Genomic DNA, 26,145 nt, shown 5'->3' with positions numbered 1-26,145 from the left:
GATCTGCAGATCCTTTTCCTGGAGGGACCACAGACCCTGGGTGTGGAGCCCATCGACATGAGCTCCCCACCCCAGGCGAGATGCATCCGTCGTCAGCACTTTCGTGGGCTGTGGAATTTGGAACGGACGTCCCAGGGTCAAATTGGTCCGGATGGTCCACCAGAGCAGTGAAGTGCGGCAACTGGTGGAGAGGCGGATGACATCTTCTAGATTCCCGGTGGCTTGGAACCACTGGGAAGCTAGGGTCCATTGAGCAGATCTCATGTGAAGACGAGCCATGGGAGTCACATGAACTGTGGAGGCCATATGACCCAGAAGTCTCAACATCTGCCGAGCTGTGAACTGCTGAGACGCTCTGGTCTGCGAAGCCAGGGCCAGGAGATTGTTGGCCCTCGCTTCGGGAAGGTAGGCCTGAGCCGTCTGGGTATTCAGCAGCGCTCCTATGAATTCCAGAGACTGGGATGGCTGGAGATGGGACTTTGGGTAATTTATCACAAACCCCAGCAGCTCCAGAAGTTGAATAGTGCACTGCATGGACCGGAGGGCTCCTGCCTCCGAGGTGTTCTTGACCAGCCAATCGTCGAGATATGGGAACACGTGCACTCCCAGCTTGCGTAGGTAGGCCGCTACCACCACGAGGCACTTGGTAAACACTCGTGGGGCAGAGGCGAGCCCAAAGGGCAGCACACAATACTGAAAGTGCCGTGCGCCCAGGCGGAATCTGAGATACTGTCTGTGAGCTGGCAGTATCGGTATGTGAGTATATGCGTCCTTTAAATCCAGGGAACATAGCCAATCGTTTTTCTGAATCATTGGCAGAAGGGTGCCCAAGGAAAGCATCCTGAACTTTTCTTTGACCAGGAATTTGTTCAGGCCTCTCAGGTCTAGGATGGGACGCATCCCCCCTGTTTTCTTTTCCACAAGGAAGTACCTGGAATAGAATCCCTGCCCTTCCTGCCCGGGTGGTACGGGCTCGACCGCATTGGCGCTGAGAAGGGCGGAGAGTTCCTCTGCAAGTACCTGCTTGTGATGGGAGCTGAAAGACTGAGCTCCCGGAGGACAATTTGGAGGCAGGGAGGCCAAATTCAGGGCGTATCCGCACCGCACTATTTGGAGAACCCACTGGTCGGAGGTTATGAGAGGCCACCTTTGGTGAAAAAATTTTAACCTCCCTCCGACCGGCAGATCGTCCGGTACGGACACTTGTAGGGCGGCTATGTTCCCGTGGATCCAGTCAAAAGCCCGTCCTCGGCTTTTGCTGTGGAGGCGCAGGGGGCTGCTTAGGCGCACGCTGTTGACGAGAACGAGCGCGCTGGGGCTGTCCCTGTGCCTGGCGAGGCCTTCGGGCCGGCTGGTTGTACCTACGCTTCGCAAAAGAATAGGGTGCAGCCTGCCGGGCCCGGGAAAAACGTCCACCTGTGGAGGTGGATGCTGAAGGCGCCCGGTGGGAGAGCTTGTCGAGAGCGGTTTCCCGCTGATGCAGTTGGTCCACCATCTGCTCGACCTTCTCACCGAAAATGTTATCCCCCCGGCAAGGGACGTCAGCCAGTCTCTGCTGGGTGCGGTTGTCCAGGTCAGAGGCACGCAGCCATGAGAGCCTGCGCATCACTATACCTTGGGCCGCAGCACGAGATGCCACGTCACAGGTGTCAAAAATACCCCTGGACAGGAACTTTCTGCACGCCTTCAGCTGCCTGACCACCTCCTGATAAGGCCTGGACTGCTCCGGCGGGAGCTTATCGACCAGGTCCGCCAGCTGTTGCACATTGGTCCGCATGTGGATGCTCATATAGAGCAGGTACGACTGGATGCGGGTCACGAGCATGGAGGATTGGTAGGCCTTCCTCCCAAACGAGTCCAGAGTGCGAGACTCCCGCCCCGGGGGCGCCGAGGCGGTATCCCTCGAACTCCGTGCCCTCTTGAGAGCAGAATCCACGACCGCTGAGTCATGGGGCAATTGGGGCCGCATGAGCTCTGGGTCAGAGTGGATCCTGTACTGGGACTCTGCTTTCTTGGGAATGGTGGGGTTAGTTAATGGTCTCACCCAGTTCCGGAGCAGCGTCTCCTTCAGGACATTGTGCAGCGGCACCGTGGAGGACTCTCTGGGTGGTGATGGATAGTCGAGGACCTCGAGCATCTCGGCCCTCGGCTCTTCCACAGAGACCACGGGAAAGGGAATGCTAATAGACATATCCCGCACAAAGGAGGCAAAGGAGAGACTCTCAGGAGGTGAGAGCTTCCTCTCCGGTGAAGGCGTGGGGTCCGAGGGAAGGCCCGTAGACTCCTCTGAGGAGAAATATCTAGGGTCCTCCTCTTCCCCCCACGAGTCCTCATCCTCGGTATCGGACATTAGCTCATGTAGCTGAGTCCTGAACCGGGCCCGGCTCGACGTCGAGGCACCAAGGTCTCGGTGTCGTCGAGCGGTGGACTCCCGCGCCGGCGGGGACGGAGCTCCCTCCATCTACGTCGACGGGGACTCCACCTGCGTGGCGGTCGAGACCGGCACCGCAAGCGGCGGCGGTGTCGATAGCCCCGGCGCCGGGCTAGAGCTCGCCGGCGCCACAGTCATCGGCGCCGAGGGCGCAAGCACCCCCGGCGCCGGCACAGCCTGGCGCATCAGCCCTTCCAGGATCCCCGGAAGGATGGCTCTGAGGCACTCGTCCAGGCCCGCTGCCGGGAAAGGCGGTGGGGCCGGTAAGGGTGTCGGTGCCGGAAGCTGCTGGGGGCCAGGAGACGGCACCGAGGTGCCGGAACCCCGACGCGTCGGTACCTCCACCACCGACGGAGACCTCTCCTCACGACGATGACGCTTCGGCGTCGCCTCCTCTTCGGGATGCACCGAAGGCGACCGGTGACGACGCTTCTTATCTTTCTTCCGATGCACGTCACCGGCGCCGGAGGGCATGGAGGAGGAAGAGGTCGATCCCCCTCGGTCTCGAGGTACCGGGTCAGACAGGGTTCGGTCCCGTGGGCCACGAGCTGAGGGCGTGACCGGGGCCGACTGCCCACGCGGCCTCTCACCCCCACTCTCACCGGCGGACCGGCGGGCCGACGGGACTTGTTCTCCTGGGGTCGCTGCCATCGGTGCCGATGTCTCGGGCATCGATACCGGTACCGAAGGGCCAGGCGTCGATACCGATGCCGTCGAGGTCGACGTCGAGGGGCCGGCGCAAGTTCCAAAAAGACGGTCCCGCAGAACTTGCCTCGCAACCTGAGTCCGTTTCCGGAGACCGAGACACAAAGAACACGACTTGAGATTGTGCTCCGGCCCAAGGCACTGGAGGCACCAAGCGTGGGTGTCGGTCTGCGAGATCGGCCGGCCGCAGCGACCACACTTTTTAAATCCACTCGGGACCTTCGAGGACATCGACGGAAAAATCGCGTCGGCGAAGTCAAAGTCGTCAATGGTGGCTAAAATCACACCACGAAAAACAAACGACCGAGCGGCCACTAGGCCGCAACGTGGCGTCCCCGCTGGAAGCGAGGGAAAAAAGGGAGCGCGTGTCCCACACGCGCAGGGTTTCTCTTTTTTTTTTTTTTTTTTAAAGAAACCGGGCGGTAACGAGAACCGAAAAAAAAACAAAGTTATAAACAAGCACGATCCGCGTAAACGCGATCGACGATCCGGCGGCTGAACAGAGAGAGCGCAAAACACGACTCTCTCCAGGCGCGGAAAAAAAGGAACTGGCGGGAGCGGTCGCGCACGGGCGGGAAGACGGCCGCGCATGCGCGGTGGGCGTGCCCTGCGTGCCGACCGTCCCGCGAAGCTTCTTTCCGGTTGGTGGGGGCTGCCGCGGACGTCACCCAGTCGTGAGAACAAGCAGCCTGCTTGTCCTCGGAGAATTAACAGTTTCCAAGGCTAGTGTCAAAGAGTCAAACTTATTTACCAGCAATGCTATATCCTGGGAGGTTTTTGTGACCGCAGTTGTTAATTGCTGGATAGCTGCCCAAATAGAATGTAGAGTCACCGCTTGGGGAACCGTTGGTTCTTTGATCGCACCATCTGCGTCCTGGGGAAGAGGTCTTCCGTCTAAGGCCCTCTGGTTACCGACTTCCGGTCCTCCCATCGAGTCCTCTTCACTCATCCGAAGGGCTGCAGGGCAAAGCGGCGAATCAAGCTCTGGCGGGGTCAATGATGTCTCCGTCCCAAGTGGAAGCGCCGCTCCTCCGACGAATCCAACAGCGGGATCCCTCTCGCCAGTATCCACAGGGGTGCTCGTGGCGAACTGCAGGAGCATTCACTGACCCGGGGGCAGCGATTGGGCCGATGGCAAAGCACCCTTCACTGCCCCTTCCTCTTTGTGTGCGGCATATTGAAGAAAGGTATTACAAAAACGAAGATCAGCTTAAGCGTCCGCAGAGCCTCAGGCACGAGCTGCCATCTTAACTCCTCCCCCCGTATGGGAGCATTTAATGTACTGAGCTCTGTGATGATCAACTTCCAGCAGTTGGCTTCCAGTTTGAGATCCTGCCAGTTTGGACTCCTAGCCCAGAAGGGTCTATGCAAAAATGTTACATTTTAAGGTATGTTAATATTAATATAATGGAATCATGGGGTGGTAGATATAACTTTGTGATGGCAATGTAAGTTAGAAACTGGTGCTTTAGATATAGTCACCTGAGGAGGCCTGATTGGCGAAACATGCAGCCGTGTAGAGACTAAAGGAACGTGTGGAGCACTGATTACAAACCTCTGGTTTGGAATTTCCAACTTGTCTACGGAACTTTGAACTGAGGACGGTTGAGGACACAGGAAGATCGCTCAATCGCAGCATGCAAGTACTGGTGATTCAAATGAAAGAACAATGATTGAATGATATGTGACTGGGCATTATTGCCTTCAGCATGTCGTTTATCATGATTGTATTTCTATCTAAATAAGGGTAATTTATAGAAGTCAGGACAATTTATTGAAGTAAGGATAACTCCATTAGTGGTTTGGATTGGGCTGTAAAGATTTTTAAATGAATGTTTAAGATATGAATAAAAATATATATTTTGATATAGGAAACCAGTGTTCAAATCCCATTTCTTCTTGTACCCTTGGTCAAATCACTTCACTCTCCAATGCCTCAGGTACAGACTGATTTTAAACCTTCTGGGGAAGAACATATTTATAACTGACCTTGAACTTGGATTTTGAAATGTGAGTAATTAAAAAAATAATAAAACCCTAGTTAGTTTTTCAGGATATCCAAAATGCATATGCAAGAGTAATTTGTATATACCGAGCCTATTTACATACTGAAAGCCATCTGGCTGTAGGGTCACCAGGACAGGTTTGGGAAGCCCTGGGGAGAGATATTTTTCCGAAAAAGGGTGGTAAATGTTTGGAACACCTTTGCAAAGCAGGTGGTGGAGCTAAAACAGTAAAATACTACATAAGGGAATGAGATAAATCCAGCGGATCCTCAGTTACAAGAGTGGAAGCAGGTGTTTAAATAGTTAAAAGTGCCCTACTCAAACGATTCAACAGCTGTTTGCTGCTCATTCTAGCAGCCATAAGTGGTTAACATAAAATTGTAGAAACTTAGCAGAAAATGCAGGCAAACTAGAGCCAGGTTAGTCTTGCAGATGATCAAATTAATAGTATGGTTATAAATAGTATTGATAGCTATTTAGATTAGGTTGCAATGAGAGAATCAACTAGGAGGGGGACTGTGGCAAGCTGTAAGTACAGTGAAGGGAGAAATAAGTTTCTCTCATCGGCAGGTCTGTCTGGCAGTTTATGTGCCAGATCGGTGCAACAAACTAGTGATGGTGGGAAACTGTCTGCGATATTCACTGTCTTGACAAAAAAAAAAAAAAAAGGTTCCGAGCGATCTGGCAGAGAGCCAGCACTAACCATTCAGAAATGCCATGAAGACCTAAGACTTTATCCTTCTAGCCCAGTGGTTCCCAAACCTGGTCCTGGAGGCACCCCAGCCAATCAGGTTTTCAGAATACCCACAATGAATATTCATGAGAGATTTGCATGCACTACCTCCATTGTTTGGAAATCTCTCTCATAAATATTCATTGTGGGTATCCTGAAAACCTGATTGGCTGGGGTGCCTCCAGGACCAGGGTTGAGAACCACTGTTCTAGCCTGTTACTCATTTGTACTTGTAGATAATTATGTTGTCTGTTCAGCCCTTTCCCCTGTTTTCATGGGCTGTCTTGTGTTTTGAATTTCTGTCAGAAGGCACACAGTCACAGTCTGACTCAGAAGAATCATCAGATTCTGAGAAAGCATGTTCCTTTACACCAGAGTCTAGCTTGCCTTAAAGAAGCAAGTCTAAGGCAAAGCATGCCACAGAGGTGAACCGCCACCACAGTGATCCACATACTGCATGCATATGGATGCGCTACCACTGGTTCTCACTCCAGAAAAGCGCACCAAGGGTAATGGTTCATTTCAACAACAGACTCTGATGCTACACAGGAACTAGGCCCAAATAAAGGTTGAGCAGTTACGCCAGCTAAACACACTGTGAATTAAGCAAGAGGCACCCAACCAGCCATACTCCACACTGACCCCAAACAAATTGCAGCAAACAGCCAGCCTCAGGTACCTACTGCCATCGTGCTAGACACTTCAGAGGAGTGGCCTAGTGGTTAGAGTGGTGGACCTTGGTCCTGGGGAACTGGGTTCAATTCCCACTACAGGCACAGGCAGCTCCCTGTGACTCTGGGCAAGTCACTTAACCCTCCATTGCCCCAGGTACAAATAAGTACCTGTATACAATATGTAAGCCACATTGAGCCTGCTATGAGTGGGAAAGCACGGGGTACAAATGTAAGAAAAATAAAAAATATGGCTCGCAAAAAGATGGTGAACATGGGGCTTACCCAGTTCAATGACTGCCCTGAAAAAGTATAGAGGGTGGAAATCTAACTTTAAGGATGACATAGCAATTATGAAGCCCACCCCAAAGCAAAAAATGAACCTGATAATAAAGTGGCTGGGAACCATTTAGAGTGCTACATAGGGCATATTTTACACAAACTCAGCTTTTTAGATCTGGAAGGATAAATACACCAACCTGCTTGAAATGCAATGTAATAGAGAATACTTTCTATCATGCATTTTGGGACAATGGTTCAGATGTTTTGGAAGAAGCTAGTGACTTTTTTGACTTCATTGCTATCACATAAACTAGTAGGCACTCCCTTGCAATTGATATTGGACTGCCCAGGGACATTTCGGGGATTAACAGCAGATAAAACACTGTTATGCCGTAAGCTTTGCTTAATAGCGAGAAAATGCATCCTTCAATCCTGGACATCAGATAAGCCCCCTGAATATTGGCACTGGCGTAACCAGGTACACCTATTGATGACATGGGAAGCAAGAGAAGCAAAAGGCTCATGCCTCCGCAACAAGCAATTTCTTAAATTGTGGGGGCCTATGCTAGACACATTATCTCAGACAGGACGGAGTCTTATCCTTAATACGTTGTGAATAAATTAATAAATAAGGTCTACACTTCTAGTTCAATATCTCGACACACGCACTTGTTGGACACCATAAGGTAGGAGGGTGGGGGAGACACAGGGAAAAGAGAGGGGATGGGGGGGAAGGATCATAGGGTAAGTTACCTCAGTTCACATTATATAATGTTCAATTGCGTGGGGCCTGAATGTATCTGTATTTGATAAGGTTGCAATCGGTGAGAAAATAAGGTTAGGATACACTAAATGCAATAAATACATAACATACCATAAGTAATCAGATAGAAGATAAATGATAGACCACAATAGCTGGATTACAATTGAAAAAGCTTTATTAAGTAAGGTCTGTTCTTTTCAAACTTGAACATTTAGACTTTCAAGGCTTGGTAAGTCAAATGTTTTATCTGAGGGAAAAGGGAGAGGGGGATTATAAATTGGAAAGGTCAATGAGGGTGATGTACCACATACATATGGCAGATAAACTTTTCTGAGTGTTATCAAATTGGAATGGTATATGTATATCCGTTATGTGGTTAAGAATATAAGTTCTGACAAGTCAAAAACTCCAGATGAAACTTGGTAGGGGCAATATAACTTAGCGAGCCTAAAATGGATGTTGAGCAACCATGGTGGAGACTATTATAATCTCCATATTGCACCTTTGGCGCTATTGACCTATTCCAGAGGGGATACAGTATTATTATCTAACCTATAAAGTTGTGACTGTAATACTAGGGAGGGGGGAAGGTTGGGTGGAACAGGAAGAAAATGTTAAACCTTGAATGTTGAAAAGTATTATGTTGTTCATATGCAGCATGTTCTGATATCGCAAAACATTTTGTAATGTAATTTGTATGGACTATGTTTAACGTGCTGGATTTTCAATAAAAATTGTTGAAAGATAAAAGTGGCTGGGAACTGTGTCAGCCGGTCGTGTAAAGAGACTAGGGGATACATATTTGCATGACCCTGCCAGAGGTCTGAAAGAAATGTGAGACAGCCTTGACCAGCGCTATGGCAGCCCAGAAGCTATTAGACAGGCACTGATGAAGAGAATAAAGAAAATTACCCAAAGGTTGAAAATAGAGATAATGTCAAGTTACAAGAATTAGATGATCTTGCCCAGGAACTGGAAGCAATCAAAACTGAGCCGAAACTTTCAGGCATGTATTACTTGGATACATCTTCCGGCAAAAATGAGATTATGACAAGGCTCTGTATGACATAAGAGAAAAACAGTATCATTAGGCACAACGTATAAAGAGAACACCAAAAGACGTTTCCTCCCTTCACAGTCTTCATGAACTTTATCTGAGATTTGGCAAAGAGGAAAAGTTATCCCACCTTTATGTACCTGAAGCAGGCAAGACAGGCCACTTCCTGAATGAAAGGCCAGTCGAGAAGTATGGCAACACTAGGAAACCTACAGCTGTACACCAGATAGATGTATTGCCCACAACAGAGGAGGTAGAGGATCCAAACTGACAATGCCCTATACATAAGGAGCCTCATCCTCTCAAGAACATATTTCTCCTACAATTCGACATGTCCAGTGCCTTCGACATGGTCAACCATGAAATACTACTACATATCCTAGAATGCTTTGGAGTTGGAGGTAACGTTCTTAACTGGTTCAGAGGATTCCTGACCACAAGGTCATACCAAGTAACATCTAATGTGACTATATCAGCTCCATGGACACCCAAATGTGGAGTCCCCCAAGGATCCCCCCTCTCACCAACCCTCTTCAACCTAATGATGATACCCCTAGCCAAATTGCCAATCATAACCTCAATCCATACATATATGCAGACAATGTCACGATCTACATCCCATTCAAACATGACCTAAGGGAAATCACCAAGGATATCATCCAAAGCTTCCAAATCATGCACTCCTGGGCGGATGCATTTCAGCTAAAATAACGCAGAAAAAACACAGTGTCTTATACTCACTTCACAATATAATACTAGTAAGTTCACCACCATTACCACACCAAACGTTTCCCTTCCCGTCTCAAACACTCTGAAAATTCTTGGAATCGCCATTGACCGAAATCTTACACTCGAAAGCCACGTGAAGAATACAACTAAGAAGATGTTCCACTCCATGTGGAAACTCAAAAAAAAAAAAAAAAAAAAAAAGAGTAAAACCTTTCTTCCCAAGATCCATTTTTCCCAACCTAGTACAGTCAATGGTACTAAGTCACCTGGACTATTGCAACGCACTCTATGCCGGCTGCAGAGAACAGACTGTCAAGAAACGCCAAACAGCCCAGAATACTGCAGCCAGACTCATATTTGGAAAAAAATATGAAAGTGCAAAACCCCTAAGAAAAAAACTGCACTGGCTCCCACTCAAGAACGTATCACGTTCAAGATATGCATGACTGTTCATAAAATTATCTACGGAGATGCCCCGTCCTACATGCTAGACCTTATAGACCTCCCTCCCAGAATGCTAAAAGATCTGCTCGCACATTTCTCAATCTACACTTCCCCAGCTGTAAAGGAGTAAAATACAAACTAACACATGCGGCCAGCTTTTCCTACACAAGCACCCAACTGTGGAATGCACTACCAACTAACCTGAAAACAATTAACAAAATAACTAACTTTCACAAATCTATGAAAACATACCTCTTCAACAAAGCCTAACTCGAGAATCCATAGCCCAACTACACCACTTCATCACGCCACCCTTCCCTGAAAGCCTTCTTGCTATAACTATCTGATCAGTTATTTTTGTTATCCATGATCTTTTGTAACACCAATTGTATCTTTTACCCTGGAATGGCAATGCCATAACAGACCTGTGTAAGTCACATTGAGCCTGCAAATAGGTGGGAAAATGTGGGATACAAGTGCAATAAATAAATAGGATTCAATTAGCCATCTCCAAGTTTACCTCACTGACTGTATTTGTGTTTATATTTGGTCATTTTACTATAGTTATGCTGTTAACAAAATTGTAAATTTCACATCAAGCTATACCTTGCCTTAGGTGAATCTCTTTATAAAAGGCAGTTAATAAATCCCAATAAATAAGATACACATTTTAAAAAATATTTATGAATATGACACTTTCCTAGTCATACTTTTATCATAGAATTATAGCATGTTTTCTATGTAATATGTGCGCACTTTAAAAGGCAACTATAGGCTGTGCTAGAGGCCAACCGAATTTCAGTTTGGGCCAAAAATGTCAGTGTATTTTTGGCTGAAACAGAAACTGTGCTGCACAGCCCACAGCCCCTACTCCCTCCCTCTCTCCCCTTCCCCGACACATGGGGCCCCCAGTCCCTTAATGAACACAAGAAGCCTACCCTCCTAGACCCATAGATAGTTCCCCACACACACACACACACACCTAGGCCTACCTTATTGTTGGTACTAGTGGCTAGTCAGGACAGGCGCAATCCCCAGCTGCTCCTGCCCATGCCTGTTTTGCTGACAAAATGGCTACCAGAAGTTCCTGTGGCAGAAGAGCTGGCATGGGCAAAAGCGACTAGGGAATGCAGGAGGGTGGGAAGATGGAGGAAGTAGGGGCTGTGTCCATTCAGGTGGCAGACCAGTTTCTGTTTCGACCAAAACAAAGCAGCAAAATTTCAGCCACAGATCTGGTTTTGGTCAACTCCCCCCACCCAAAAAAAAAAACTGTTTTGGTCTGCCTGTAGGCTGTGCACACTGGAAAATATTTTAGTGAATGCATTACTTATTATATTGCCTTACCAATTTGCTTCATTTCATTGATGGCATAAATAAACATGTGGATAAAGGTGAGCAGGTTGATGCAGTGTATCTAGATTTTCAAAAAGCTTTTGGTAAAGTTCCTCATGAGAGGACTCCTGAGAAAATTAAAGAGTCATGGGATAGGAGGCAAGGTTCTGGTGTGAATTAGGAATTGGTTATTGGACAGAAAACAAGAGGGTAGGGTTAAATGGTCATTTCTCTCAATGGAGGAGGGTGAACAGTGGCATGCCGAAGGGATCTGTACTGGAACTGGTGCTATTTAACATTTATAAATGATATGGAAATCGGAATGACAAGTGAGGTGATCAAATTTGCAGATGATACAAAACTGTTCAAGGTTGTTAAAACACGTGCGGACTGTGAAATACTGCAGGAAGACCTTAGGAAATTGGAAGACGAAATTTAATGTGGACTAATACAAGATGATGCACATTGGAAAGAATAATCCAAATCATAGTTACCTGATCCTAGGGTCCACCTTGGGGGTCAGTACTCAAGAAAAAGATCTGGGTGTCGTAGATAATTCGCTGAAATCGCTGTGCGGCGATGATCAAAAACTCCTCTCGTATGAGGAAAGGCTAAAGAGGTTAGGGCTCTTCAGCTCTGAAAAGAGACTGATGAGGGGAGATATGACTGAGGTCTACAACATCCTGAGTGGTGTAGAACGAGAAGAAGTAAATTGATTTTTTACTCGTTCCAAAAGTATAAAGACTAGGAGACACTCAAGGAAGTTATGTGGAAATACTTTTAAAACAAATGAGAAAATATTTTTTCGCTCAGTGAGTAGTTAAGCTCTGGAATTTTATGCCGGAGGATGTGGCAACAGCAGTTAGCGTATCTGGGTTTAAAAAAAAGGTTTGAGACAGACATGGGAAGGAACTGCTTGCCCTGGGATTTGTAGTATGGAATGTTGCCACTATTTGGGTTTCTGCCAGGTTCTTGTGACCTGGCTTGGCCACTGTTTGGAAAACAGGATACTCTTATATTTGATGTTCTTATACCAAGTGTACATTACAAGGTTTACATTTCTTTATGCTGCAATCTGCACTTTTGAAGTATTGCAGTGGGCATACATAGCACGGTTGCTCTGTAATGAAAATTACTTAAAGATCAAGTATCATCTCTGTGCATCTGGGCACAACTGCCAACTCATCTTGGCTTTATTCAGCAGGAAAGAATAAACTAGCTGATCCAGCTGGCAGACACAAATTCCTGGAGCGTAAAGTCAAGATACTCAAGAGTCCTACAATCATTAGATCTTGCTCAATATTTCTTATTTTCCTAGCTTAGAGGACAGGAGAGGCACTGAATTAGCAATCACAACCAATTACCTGTGAAACCAATGTTTACTATACACAGGTAACAGGATATTACAGTAAACCGATTCTATAACCATAACCAGGCTAATCCCTCTGATCGCAGTAGCTGTTCTCCGTTTCCATCACCACCAAAGGCTTGTTGCTTAGCATTAATCACTTTTGCTTTTCAGACTCCTGCTGTAACCCCCACAGAAACGGATACAAGCCACATGTGTCCCCCTTTAAACACTTGTGGTGGTATGTGTTGCATAGAGACTTTGCAGCATGGAGGAAATATTTTGATCCCTGGTGCCAATCAATGCCTGTGCCGTGGGAGAGGGTATTAAAGCCCAGTCCTCGATGGCAGCAAACTAGCCGCTTTTTCGGTTTCTCTTAAGCAATAGAGATTTGCACACAATGAAAGCAGAGGACATGCAGGTCTCTCTCATGACCTAACTGGTTTGTGGCCCTGGAGGATTAGCATTTGAGACCACCCCCAAGTTAGACCCAGACTTGACAGATTTCTTAACAGCAGGATGTTAGGCCAGAAACACTGTTGGGCAGGGGTACTCAAACCTGTACCTGGAGTCTGCAAGCCAATCAGGTTTGCAGCATATTTCTAACAAATATGCATGATAGAGATTTCCATATAATGGAGATGACAGGCATGCAAATCTCTCATATGCATATTCATTAGGAATATGCTGCAAACTCGGCTGGCCTGTGGACCCCCTTTGAGTACCCCTGCTGTTGGGCTTCCATCTTCATGATAATCAGTGCCAACAAACTTCAGGGCAAAAAATAAAATGATGATACCAGTACTTAACCTTCTTCCTCCCAATGGACAAGGAATTTAACAGAAGCCGGTATCCTCTTGGGAGGAAATGAGCCAAGATGGAATAGTAATTGCCGATATCTAAATTTAACGCGTCTCAATCTAGTCCTCAGGGCACACTCGACCAGTCAGGTTTTCAGGATATCCACAATGAATATGAATGAGAGAGATTTGCATACAAAGGAGGTAGTGCATGCAATTCTCTCTCATGCATATTCAATGTACTTCCAAAGAGTATAACAGATCTTTTTCTTCACTCTCCTCCAGCTAAGGTGTCTGCGCAGAGGTTCCCGTCAGCAATAACACAAGAAGGATTTAAAGTCATTTCAAGGACTTAGCAAGGACTAACAATTTTGTACATCATTTTGAAGGGGATGAGATCAACATCAATCTTCTTAATTTCTCTACATCATCCCGGGTCCCCCATCAAAAAAAGGAATTTGGTGGCACAATTTATAGGGGCTTTCTGCTCCCTCTCAAGCTAATAGGTTTTAGATCCAAATGGACAGTACAGTGGATTATCTTTACTGCTGCCTGGAGAGGTCCATTTGTTCCAGCATTAGCAGAACTGTCAAGGATCACAAGATTACTACTACTACTACTTATTTCTATAGCGCTGCTAGACATACGCTTGAACATGTGACCTCATCAATACCCTACACCTCAGCAGGGCCAGTGTTAAACATGCTAGGACCCAAAGCCCACCAGCAGGCTGCAACTCCTTCAGCTTTAAGCAGACTTAGGGGCCCCCTGTCGCATGAGGACCATGGCAATTGCCTGCCTGCACCTGAGCTCTACTTACTGTAAAATTTTACTACAAACAGTCAGGGCTGGACAAACAACCCCTTTGGATTTTACGCATGGGAAGATTCCATTTAACAGCTTGCTGCAGTCACAATATATCTTTCATTTTGTCTTTCTATTTGTCTGCATGGACATTTGCATTTTAGGAACACATGTACTATAGCAAGTGAGTGTGTTGAAACCAGTGTTCCCCAAGTTCAGTTCTGGAGTACCCCTTGCCAGTCAGGTTTTCAGGATATCAGCATGAAACAGATTTACATATAATGGAGGCAGTGCATGCAAATCAAGTTCATGCATATTCATTGTGGATATCATGAAAACTTGACTGGCAAGGGGTACTCCAGGATCGGACTTGGGAAACACTGGTTTAGACATTCTCCAACAATGAAGAATGTAACTGCACTCAGAGCTTAAGTCTGTGATCTCCGCTCAGGATCTGAAAAAACTATACTGAGGGCCGGCTTGATGACTTAGTGGTAGTGAGGTGTTCTGCCAAGTGGGACAAGCTGGATTTTATTCTGAGGCCCAACTTCTGCTCCCTGAGTTGGCCATGGAGATTCTATTCACAGCTCCTGGAGAGCAAGAAAAATAAGCTCCTTTATAGTTGAATCATGAGAAAGAGGCATATAATCTAACCCCACTCCCCAAACGTCTGGGGCATTATTCAATCCAGGGTTAGTCCGGGTCTTAACCATCTGCAACACTTGCTGGCCAGATTTAAAATGTAAACACATCTAGTTCCAGAGGGAGTCACAGTTTGTGGCTTCCAGCCAAGGACCAGTTATAAAACTGAGTAAAAACCACTATGTAGTTGCAAATTAAAATTCACAACACTATAGTCTAATTGGTTTTATCTGAGCTGAAAGGAAACGGCTGGGCCATAAAAGAAAGAATAACAAATCCTACTTTAGCTATCACCAGTGATGCATTTAAAAAAAAAAAAAAAAAAGCCTGGGGCTGAGGTAAACATGTATACAGCATTTCCAGATATCTTAGTGCCGGAGTCTCAAATTCTGGTCCTCAAGAACCAAAATCTAGTCAGGTTCTCAGGATATCCCTAATGAACATGCAAGATAGATTGGTATACATTGGAGGCAGGGGGCATGCAAATCTCTCATACATATTCATTATGAATATCCCCAAATCCTGACCAGTTTGTGGCCAGAGGACCACATACGAGACCCCTAGCTTAAGGGAGCCTTATACTGCTCGTGTGTGACTAGCCAGGCTTCTAGATCACTATTTGTTCAATTAAAAGCAAACACACACATTACTGCAGAAAACAGAAATACTATATTCAGGATGCTTTTACTTTCTCGCACTGTAAGAAGTATGTTAAACATTATCTAATGTTTCCAGATAATGATCTGCTATCACTGGTCCAAGGAAAAGAAAACCAGTCTTAGCTTTGTATTTTATCTCTTCTATGAATAACTCGGCATGTAAGAAATCTGATTTAGTCAATACATTGAGCAGATCCTTGCCAGGCATTACAGATAACCCCCCTCCCACCAAGAGCAAGGGCTTTACTAGGTACTGGCATATGGACTCTATGACCCAATTATATGGGACAACGATCCGAATGCTACATCCCTGTTAAGGTCCATGAACCAGCTGACCAGACCATGTAGGACATCGAAGAGTCAGCTGACCGTGAGGCTCAGCCATGTGTATCTCTGGAGATTCTCCTTCAAGGCCCTGATCTGGATGAATATCCAGTGATAATTCTACAAGGAGATAGGATATGCACAATGAATATACATAAGAAATGCACACACAAAGGATATAATGCATATACAGCTCTCATTTGCATTTCACTGTGGATATCTGTCAAAATCTTTGTCTGCAGAGATGTGTCTCAAGATTCAACTTGTGCAAGCCATGGTATTTTCAATAACACCGTATAGATGTGAAAGTTGGACAATAAAGAAGCGAGACAGGGCGAAAATCGATACCTTCAAATTATGAGGCTAGAGAAGAATACTGTGTATAACGCAGACTGCCTTAAGAACAAATCAATCAGTATTGGAGGATATCATCCCTAAGCTTTCCTTGGAAGCTCAAATGACAAAATTTGACTTTTATACTTGACACATCATACAAAAGAAAGATCAGTAGAGAAAGGCAAGGTTAAAAGTAAACGCAAAAGAGGAAGACCAGCAAAGCGATGGATCAATACAATAACAGCAGCTATCATTGCCATTCTCTCAACAATCAGCCACCTGACTGAAGATTGAATACAGTTCAAGGCAATCATCCAGAGGTTCACCGAGTGAACATGGACTTGACAGCACTTAACATCTGAATGGTGGAGTCACCAGGACTGACTTGGGAACCAGTTCTTTTATACGTCTCACTCATTCTCATGCCACCTCTGGCGGTATCAGGTGAGTTCTCACCCACCAGTTCCCCCCCCCCCCCCCCCCCCGCGAGACAATTCCCACCCTCCCTAGCCTGTAGCTTCTTTCTTGTATCGGGTCCCATAAGTCCTAGCGGTGCTTTTTTAGAGCAGCATACGGATGTACACAGATGACATATAGTAACGGAATAACTTTTCATAGGTAGAGTGGTAATTTGTTATAAATCATAATCAATGTGTCATTTTGAGGGGCTGAATTAGGTTGAAACCTAGTTTGGGGGTGTGTGGGGGGACATTGCAGTGGGCTTTGAACCTGGCAACCTGGGTTCAATTCCCATTGCAGCTCTTGTGACCTTCGGCAAGTCACTTAACCCTCCATTGTCCAGGTACAAAAAAAAAAAAAAAACTTAATTGTGAGCCCTCTAGGGACAGAAAAAGTACCTGTATATAATCTGTACAGCTCTGCGTGTGTCTAGTAGCACTATAGAAATTAGTACATACCAAAATGGCATGTATGCAGGGGAAACCGAAAGGCAGGTTTCTGCACCACTGGGCTATGATGCAACAGGGCATCCAAGTCACCCAGTTCTGAGAAGGTTTTAGACCTTTCCTGGATTTCTGCCAACCTCATCTTGATGCATTATGGGACCTTCAGCACCGATCTGAATGAGTAGAATCAGGGACTACAAATATCACCCTGCTTTGGGATACAAGTTTAAAACCAGGGCTGGCCAAAGTCTCCCTCCTTGAACTGGGTTGCTCTGGGTGAAATGAACTTTCATTCACAACTTGGAGTTTCTCCTCTTCTATTTTGTTACCTTCCCCCACCCAATCAACTCTCCCCAGCCATGACAATGACACTCTTCAGATATCACTGCTCTTTCTGGATATTCAATATCCTCAATTTAATTCCAAAGCATAAACTACCTACTTTAATTCTTCTCAATCACTGCCTTGATGTCCTCCTAGTTCAAAGCCTCTGATCTATCATTGTCTATCTTGGCTAAATTATAAACAGCCAGGAGAATGGACTATTACAGTGGTTCCCAAATCTAGACTTGGAGGCATCCCAGCCAGTCAGGTTTTCAGAATATCCACAATGAATATTCATGACAGAGATTTACATACACTGCCTCCACTACCTGCAAATTCTCTCATGAATATTCATTGTGGATATCCTGAAAAACCGACTGGCTGGGGTGCCTCCAGGACCAGGTTTGGGAACCACTGGATTACTATCAAGCTCATTTTCAAAGCACTTAGCCTCCCAAAGTTCCATAGAAACCTATGGAACTTAGCCTCCCAAAGTGCTTTGAAAATATGCCTCATGTGTTTTTATACAGAACTGTGTGCATCCAGACTCCGTTCCTTTTATCTTGCTGCACTATATGCCTGGAATAAACTTCCTGAGCCGGTCTGTCAAGCTCCATCTCTGGCCGTCTTCAGATCTAGGCTAAAAGCCCACCTTTTTGATGCTACTTTTAACTCCTAACCCTTATTCACTTGTTCAGAACCCTTATTTTATCATCCCCACCTTAGTAATTCCCTTATCTCTTATTTGTCCTGTTTGTCTGTCCTAATTAGATTGTAAGCTCTGTCAGCAGGGACTGTCTCTTTCATGTTCAAGCGTACAGCACTGTGTACGTCTAGTAGCACTACAGAAATAAGTAGTAGTAATAGTAGTAGTTTGCACGTCATAACCCAACTACCAGGGGATCTTGAGTGTGACCACTAGGTGTCACCATCTCTAGATAAGTAGGACTGGCTCCCTTACCCTTCTGACCCAGGACAGTCAGAGAAGCAGAAATCAAATCCTTCCACATGGCAGTGCACAGACAGCTACCGGCTAGTCCTTATTTCCATCGATGTTTAACACTGTGCTTGCAAGTTATTAATAGGAAGGTTTAAGCTATTCTAAGTTCTTTAAGCAACCTGGACTTCCACATCACCTTGAAACATTTTGGAACAGATATGTAAAGTGTAACTAAGCATTTTTTTTTATTATTTTTTTTTTACAAAACAGAAAAACCCTTTCAGTGCATCTGGCCTTCTTCTGAGTCACCACAAGTTGCAAAAGATTAAAACAGTCCGATTTTCTACAGATAAAAAAAATGAAACAACTTTTACCACCACCCCACACATTTTTTTTACATCAACACTAGAAGAGTTCAAATATATATTTAATTTTAAGGGTCCAAAACGTCCCTTCCCTCTCACTTAACATCAGCATAGTGATAAAACATGTGAAGGCATCTTTACACATTATCAGTAATCTGATCCCCCATCATGCACGAATCGTTAGGGCTCACTGACTCTTGAAACTTTATAACTTCATTGAGGAAGTTGGAAATGCCCTTCTCCCTCTCTAAATATAAGAGCAGCGTACCTGCCTCTTAGGTCCACCTCAGATCTGGTGGCGTAGAGGAGTGAGAGCTGTGAACTTGGGACGGGCAGGAGGCTTGTGAGTTTCCAGAAACACCTCTCCGGCTGCCCTCTCATCAGGAAATGCGGCGATCTGTCCTCTCACACACACGCCTCAGATTGGGAAAGGAGGAGCCACAAAAGTCTTTCACCTGGTGGGAGGGAACTGGGACTCACCACACAACGGTAACTGCTAACCTGAGCCTGAACAGGTGTATCCTGCCGGAGAAAAGGCCATCGCTTCCCCGAGGTCCTAGTGCCCCAGGGTTTTAGCCCTTAATTTAGCAATAGGGGGAATTTTGGTAGACTCTCCTTTCTTACTTTACATTTCTTCTTTTGGTTCCTATTGCTTACTGAGAAAAGAGGAACTCGAGGGGCACTTCCTTCTCTATCACCATCTACCAAAGCTTGCAGAGAGATCAGTCCAGGACAGGTTTCTGACACCACATCCTGTTACTCTGGTACTTGCAGTGCAAGAAGTTAAAACTACAAACTCCACACTACATAAGACAGAATCATTCATAAACCAAGGCTGACTAAATGTGTCTTGCTTACAGGACTGGCCCATCCATTAGGTGGGACTAGGTGGTTGCCTAGGGCAGCTTCTAAGAGGTAGCAACCAGCAACAACAGTCAAAGCAAAACAATAGGTCCTGACAGTCAGGCACACAAACTCAAAGAGACACTAGCACATCATTTTATCTGCAGGGAGGTCTGGCACACACAAAATTTAATATTTTAAAAATAAGACTGTCTCAACTTGGCTCTTCTCCCAAGCCTTTAATGGAAGATGCAACTAACTAGCTAGTCACACATACAAGGTCTAACACCAGCTCAGAGCTGCCAAGTTACCCATTCCAGGAAGGAGACTTTTTGACTGGTCCTGGTTTTCTCAAAGCAGTGTAGTATTTGTAGTATATGATTCCATCCATTGAAATCAGTGCTGCAGGTCCCATAATGCACCAGGATGAGGTTGGCAGAAATCTAAGACTGGCCAGAAAGTCTCTCTCTCTCTCTCTCTCTTGGAATGGGTAACTTGGCAGCTCTGCCAGCTGCACATATGGTAGCAGGATTTGGGAGAGGGAGTATATGGCTGAAGGTTGACCTAAGGCATCTAATATCCTTGTTCTGGCCCTGCTTTCCAGGACACTCTGCTCCAACTGTGGCAAAGCACAAACTTCTCCAGCTCTCTCAAATTGCCCTACCCGTGTGTGACAAAATTCACAAGTTCCAAGAAGGAGATGTGAGGCAAGTCATGGATTTCTGACCACTCCATCCCAATGCATTATGGGACCTCCATGCTGAGTTGCTGACTTCAATGAGTTAGAATCAAGGAGGTTTGATTAACAGGAGACAACAGGAGCGTGCTTGGCCTATTATCTAACCTGAAGCCAGTAGGTGGAGCATGTCACCATATCAATTATATTGGTTTGGGTGTACCAAAATGGCAGTGACGGCTGCATTGGGGAGAATGAAAATCTCCTTGGGGAATGGCTTTAGCCTTGTGACATCACGCCATCTCCTTTTAATAAAACTTTCTTGGTTAGAATCAGGGATGACAAAGACCATGCTGCTTTGAGATGTAAGTTAAAAGCCAGGACTGGCCAAAAAGTCTGTCTCACGGAACTAGGTAACTTGGCAGCTATGGATTTTAACTTTTTTATTGGTGTAAGCATGTTAAATTCAATCAATGTGATTAAGATATTTTAACTAACAAAAATGATATTCATAATTTGTATTTAGTTGCTATATTTCTTAATTTGGAGGGTTTATCTGTAGGTGTGAGAACAGGAGTGCTCTGAATAGGATGTGAAGGGATGTGGGGCTGTGTGCAGAGACTCACTGTGAGGCCTCATTTGCATAAGTAGGAGCTGGAAAGCCTGGCCAAGTGTGAAACACAGTCACTAGATGGCAGGCCCGACTATGGTAAAATTCAACCACCGAGGTGGAGGAGCGTGGAACACTATGGACAAAGGCAAGTATCAGGGGAGTAGTGTAACCAACAAGACACTTCCAAAAACACAAATGAGATGATGCTGCAATAGTGCCAGCATTCTGCGATAGCACCAGCCTTTTGGCTATCTGACTTCTTCTTTAAGGTGCGCTTCGTGTCTTTTTTAAGACTCCACCATTTCACTGATTTCATTTGCACATTGAAACTCTATTGGATATATCAGTGTTTTTAAATATACATTCAGATTCCTGGGATAGGCTTTTTTGCTGAAACACAATGCCGTGTCAAGTCTTTTGATGAATAAACCTTTTGCTTGATATTCATCATCTCCGTGTTTTTGGAAGTGTCTTGTTGGTTACACTACTTCCTTGGTACAGGCCTGACTGTGGAACAGAAGTGCTCAGTCTCTATTTTAACTCCAAGCTCATCTTCACCAGTGGTTCCCTAATTTCTCTTATTGACCTATCTGTCCATAAAAAATATGCATAAGATATATTTGCATATCTTGGTGATCCAGTATAAGTCAATCACATAGATATTTATTGTGGATATCCCCTAAATCTTACAGGTTAGTAGTGAAACCCACAGAATTTTCCCATTTTTATATCTCTCTTCCAATTTGCTCTCAGCCATTGCAGTGACCGTCCTTGACCAAGGGGCCTCAGAATGCACATCTCTCTACAACTTAGCCAACATGGGTTCAAAGCCTGGCTCATACCTTTTCCCTCTGTAGTATGGGATTGAAGCGCAGTACAGAGGCCTGGTCAAAAAGTAAAACCCAGGTCCCCAGCACAACAATGCCCAGTACTAGCACTGAGTTACCAGGGTCTTCTAAGAAACATTGATTTAACACTTTCCCAAACCAAAGATGCCAAGTTACCCAACTCTAGGGCAGAAATTTTAGACCAGTCCTAGATTTCAGGTGACCCAATGGTGATGCATTTTGGCACCTGCAGCATTGAGCTCAATGGGTTAGAATCGGAGACTACAAAGACCACACTGCTTTGAGATGTAAGCTCAGATCCAGGACTGGTCAAAAAGGCTCCTACCTGGAACCTGGGAACTTGGCCGCTTTGCTTGCCCTTTGTGAGCTCTCTGGGGTAAGCTCCTAATAAGATTTCTGTGACCCTGTCCCCCTCTACTAAATCAAAGTTTCTTTGGTGTTACAGAAAATCCTTAGTTATGATTGTCAACAGTTCATATGAACAGGAAAGTGAAACAGAAGGGTTAACTTCGATAAGCACGCTCTCTATTATGGAAGAAATTATTCAAACTTTGGTGAATTGGGACAACACTATTTTGTTTCTCAGAGACCAATGGGCCAAAACATTTCAAAACCTAAATGTCAGTTTTTATATATTGCCAAAAGGTGATTTTATTTATTTATTTATTTGTAGCATTTATACCCCGCTCTTTCCCACTCGATAGCAAGTTCAGTTCGGCTTACAATGTATGGTACAAAGTATCACAGAAATAACACAATAGTGTAGATTAGGACAAGAGGAAGAGATTTGGGGGGGAGGGAATGAGGTAGGGGTAGTGTTAGTGGTGTGGATTAGGTTTGTGAATTAAGTTGGGTCACTTGGATAGGCTTGTTTGAAGAGGTAAGTTTTCAACAGCTTTCGGAAGGGTAGGTGTTCTTTGGTTGTTCGGATGTGTCTTGGTATGGCGTTCCAGAGTTGGCTGCCTATGACAGAGAAGTTGGATGCGTAATAAGTTTTGTATTTGAGACCTTTGCAGCTGGGAAGGTGAAGATTGAGATATGTTCGAGAAGATTTGGACCCTTTCCTGGCTGGAAGATCGATTTTGAGATAGTGGACTTTGGAGGAAAGTCCTCCAATACAGCCACGGGTCCAAAGAATGCAAGAAGTAGCCAAATAAGAATGCTGTGTACCCCAAGGGAGGTATAAACCAGAAAGAGCACAATATTTGGTCTTTTGGAAACATTTTTTAGACACCTCACTATCTCAGTCATAAATATAACTTGCAGATGAGGTACTCTTTGTCACATCCCCCTGTGGTATCTATCAGCTACCATTGCCCTGTTGTGATGTAGATGTGAATTTGTGGTATATGTATGTATGAAAACTAGAATGGGATGAGTGTTGATATGGAATGATTGGCTGTATGTTTATTGGGTACTTGTTATACTTCCTTCCGGCACAAAACATCAAAGCGGTGTACAATACTAACACAGAAAGTGAAAGTAACGCCAATGCACAACAGAACAAGGGAAGGTTAAAGTATGGAACAAGCAAAGGACAGAAAAGAGAAGACAGAGGGAGAAGAAAAAAGGAGAAAAGTATAGAAAAGCCAACTACCCACCAGGGCCCCAGGCCCAGGCATCCTCCATGTGTACATAGATACTGCAAGGAGTCATTGAATGCTAATGAAAATAAATGGATTTATGACTGCGAAAGCGAGGAAAAGACAGGCAGAGGGACTGGTTTGTAACCTCTATCTCAGATGGTTTGTTTTCTTATGATCTGTGCCTTAGATCTGTGTTGTGCATACTATTTGATTTTATTACTGTTTTTGGAATATATGATTGTATTGAGTTTGTTGGGAATCGCCTGTATCTTCTTGTTTGCAAACAATAACATTAAAAAACCATTTTTTAATAACTTGGATAAAATTGTAAACATAATAAAAAATGAAGTCTTCTATTTTAAATCAAGAACATCCACTGTCAAAAATACGCCTCTGTATCTGACACAATAACAGCTCACAAATAGAATCCACCTTCCTAGAAATGAACTTGTGCCAACTAGAAGTAAAGCCACGGACTTTAATAACTTGTGTTATTAATAAAACTGGGTGCTGCCTCGCAACTTGACAGAGAGAGATCAGGGCTGCTAGATAGTGGTCTTCCAGTCTTCAAGGGCCATCAACAGATCAGGTTCCCGTTTCCAAGCCATCCCTAATGAATATGCATGACAGATGATTATGCCTATTAACTCCATTATATGCAAATCTGTCTCATGCATATTCATTAGTGACATTTTGAAAACCTGGCCTGTTAGTTGCCCTTGAGGACCAAAGCACTAGATGGTTGTCCAGGAGTTCTCGGGACATACTCAGTCAGTCAGGTTTTCAGGATATCCACAATGAATATGCATTTAAAAAATTTTGCATGCTCTGTCTCCATTGTATGCAAATCCATCTCATGGATATTTGTTGTGGATATCTTGAAAACCAGACTAACTGTGTTTTCTGAGGACTGGGTTAAGAACCTTCTGGTCTAGTCCCATCCTGGATTTGAACTTACTTCTCAATGCAAGAAGGATTTGAAGTCCCCACTCCTTTCAGGTGGCCTGAAGTCACCCTTCAGGAACCAGGTCACTTGGTAGCTATGAGTCTGTGTACACAGGCAACTGCATTCCAAGGGGTTTTTTTCCCCAATATGTGCGCGAACAGAGGAAGCAGCCTGAGTTAGGTAAATACACCTTAGCAATTTGGATTTGGCTCACACCTTTTTCAGTTGTTGCTCAAGGCAAGTTTCATTCAAGTACAATAGGTATTTCCCTATCTGCATTTGTACCTGAGATAATGGAGGGTTAAGTGACCTCTCCAAAGTCACAAGGTGTCATGTCCCCTACCTCAACGCAAGCGGCATCCTCGAGCTGTGCGGGGTCCCGTCGACACACACACTTGACTGGCATTGCCTGAGCCATGTGTGTGTAGTCCTCTCTGGGTTTGTTCAGAGAGCGGTGGTTGTAGGCTCCTTGATTGCTTTGCTTCCACCCAATGGCGTACCAAGGGGGGGGGGGCGGTGGGGGCGGTCCGCCCCGGGTGCACGCCGCTGGGGGGGGGGGGTGCTGCGCGCCTGTCGGCTCTTCGTTTTCATGCTCCCTTTGCCCCGGAACAGGTTACTTCCTGTTCCGGGGCAGAGGGAGCATGAAAACGAAGAGCCGGCAGGCGCGCAGCACCCCCCCCCCCCCACCAGCGTGCACCCGGGGGGGGTGTTCTTTCGCCGGGGGATCAGGGGTTCTTTCGCCAGGGTGGGCATCACGCTGTTCCGGGGGGCGCTGCACCCGGGGGGCGGGGCGCATCGGCGATCCGCCCAGGGTGTCAGCCCCCCTAGGAACGCCACTGCTTCCACCCACCTAGGTCTGCTCTTCCTCTGCCTGGCTTCCCTTGCTTCTCTCCTATTGGTCTTCCGGTTCCTCCTTCTCCTGCTCTTGTCCTATGGCTGTGCTCCTTCTCCCTGCTGATGCCAGACGCTAGCACTTTATCAGCTGAGCTCTCCCTGGACTCCATGCTTCGGCTTCTACTTTGGTAGGTGTTTCTAACTTTGTAGTCTGCTTCTTATGTACTGGTCCCTCGTTGCTAACTTTGCCTGTACCTGGATTACTCTTCTGCCTGCTGCCTCCCTACTGACTTTCACCTGCATCTGGATTACTCTCTTGCCTGCTACTGACTTTCGCCTTTACCTTGGATTACTCTCTTGCCTGCAGCCTGCCTACTGACTTTCGCCTGCATCTGGATTACTCTCTTGCCTGCTACCTGCCTACTGACTTTTGCCTGTACCTGGATTACTTTCTTACCTGCCACCTGCCTACTGACTTTCGCCTGTACCTGGATTACTCTCTTGCCTGCTGCCTGCCTACTGACTGCCACTTGTACCTGGATTACTCTCTTGACCTGCTGCCTGCCTGGCCGATACATTCATCACCCCACTTCCAGCTCTGTACCGTAAGTCCTGAAGGCCGCCGGCACCTAGGGGCTCAACCTCTGGAGAATGGCGGTCAGCATAGGTGAAACCCGGGGTTGTCCAGCCACCAAGCAGAACCTGGCCTGAGTACCGGGCTTAGCAGCGCTCTACTTGGTAGAAGAACTCACAAGTCTGACACAAGGAGCTGTAATGGAATTTGAACTAGGCTTCCCTAGTTGTTAGCCTGCTGCTTTCACCATTAGGCTTCTCCTTCACTTTTTGTTGAAGAGATGGCAAGGTTCCACATTAAGAGTCACTGACCAGGAAAAGGATCTAGGTGTCATCGTTGACAATACATTGAAACCCTCTGCTCGGTGTGCAGCGGCAGCAAAGGAAGCAAATAGAATGTTAGGTATTAATAGGAAAGGAATGGAAAACAAAAATGTGAATGTTATAATGCTTGTGTGCAATTCTGGTCACCGCATCTCAAAAAAGATATAGTGAAATTAGAAAAGGTACAGAGGAAGGCAACAAAAATGATAACAGGGATGGGACAACTTCCCTATGAGGAAAGGCTGAAGTGGCTATGGCTATTCAGCTTGGAGAAAAGACGGCTGAGGGGAGATATGCTACAG

The 26,145-nt window shown here is 45.7% G+C and overlaps 1 protein-coding gene across 2 annotated transcripts in view; it reads right to left on the bottom strand.

The window, feature by feature from the left end:
- Positions 1-19,111, bottom strand: part of GALNT6 (polypeptide N-acetylgalactosaminyltransferase 6) — a 196,084-nt gene extending 176,973 nt beyond the window's left edge. The window contains exon 1 of one of the 2 annotated variants that reach the window (XM_030198275.1): positions 18,869-19,111. The gene's annotated coding sequence lies outside the window, so the exon portion shown is untranslated. The remainder of the gene's footprint in view (positions 1-18,868) is intronic. The other variant, XM_030198276.1, reaches the window with a different exon arrangement.
- Positions 19,112-26,145: the final 7,034 nt, after the last annotated feature.

The sequence above is a fragment of the Microcaecilia unicolor genome, chromosome 3 (genome assembly GCF_901765095.1).
Source record: "Microcaecilia unicolor chromosome 3, aMicUni1.1, whole genome shotgun sequence".
NCBI classification, from domain to species: domain Eukaryota; kingdom Metazoa; phylum Chordata; class Amphibia; order Gymnophiona; family Siphonopidae; genus Microcaecilia; species Microcaecilia unicolor.
The sequence above is the reverse complement of the archived record's forward strand: the minus strand, read 5'-3'. Positions and strand labels throughout refer to the sequence as shown.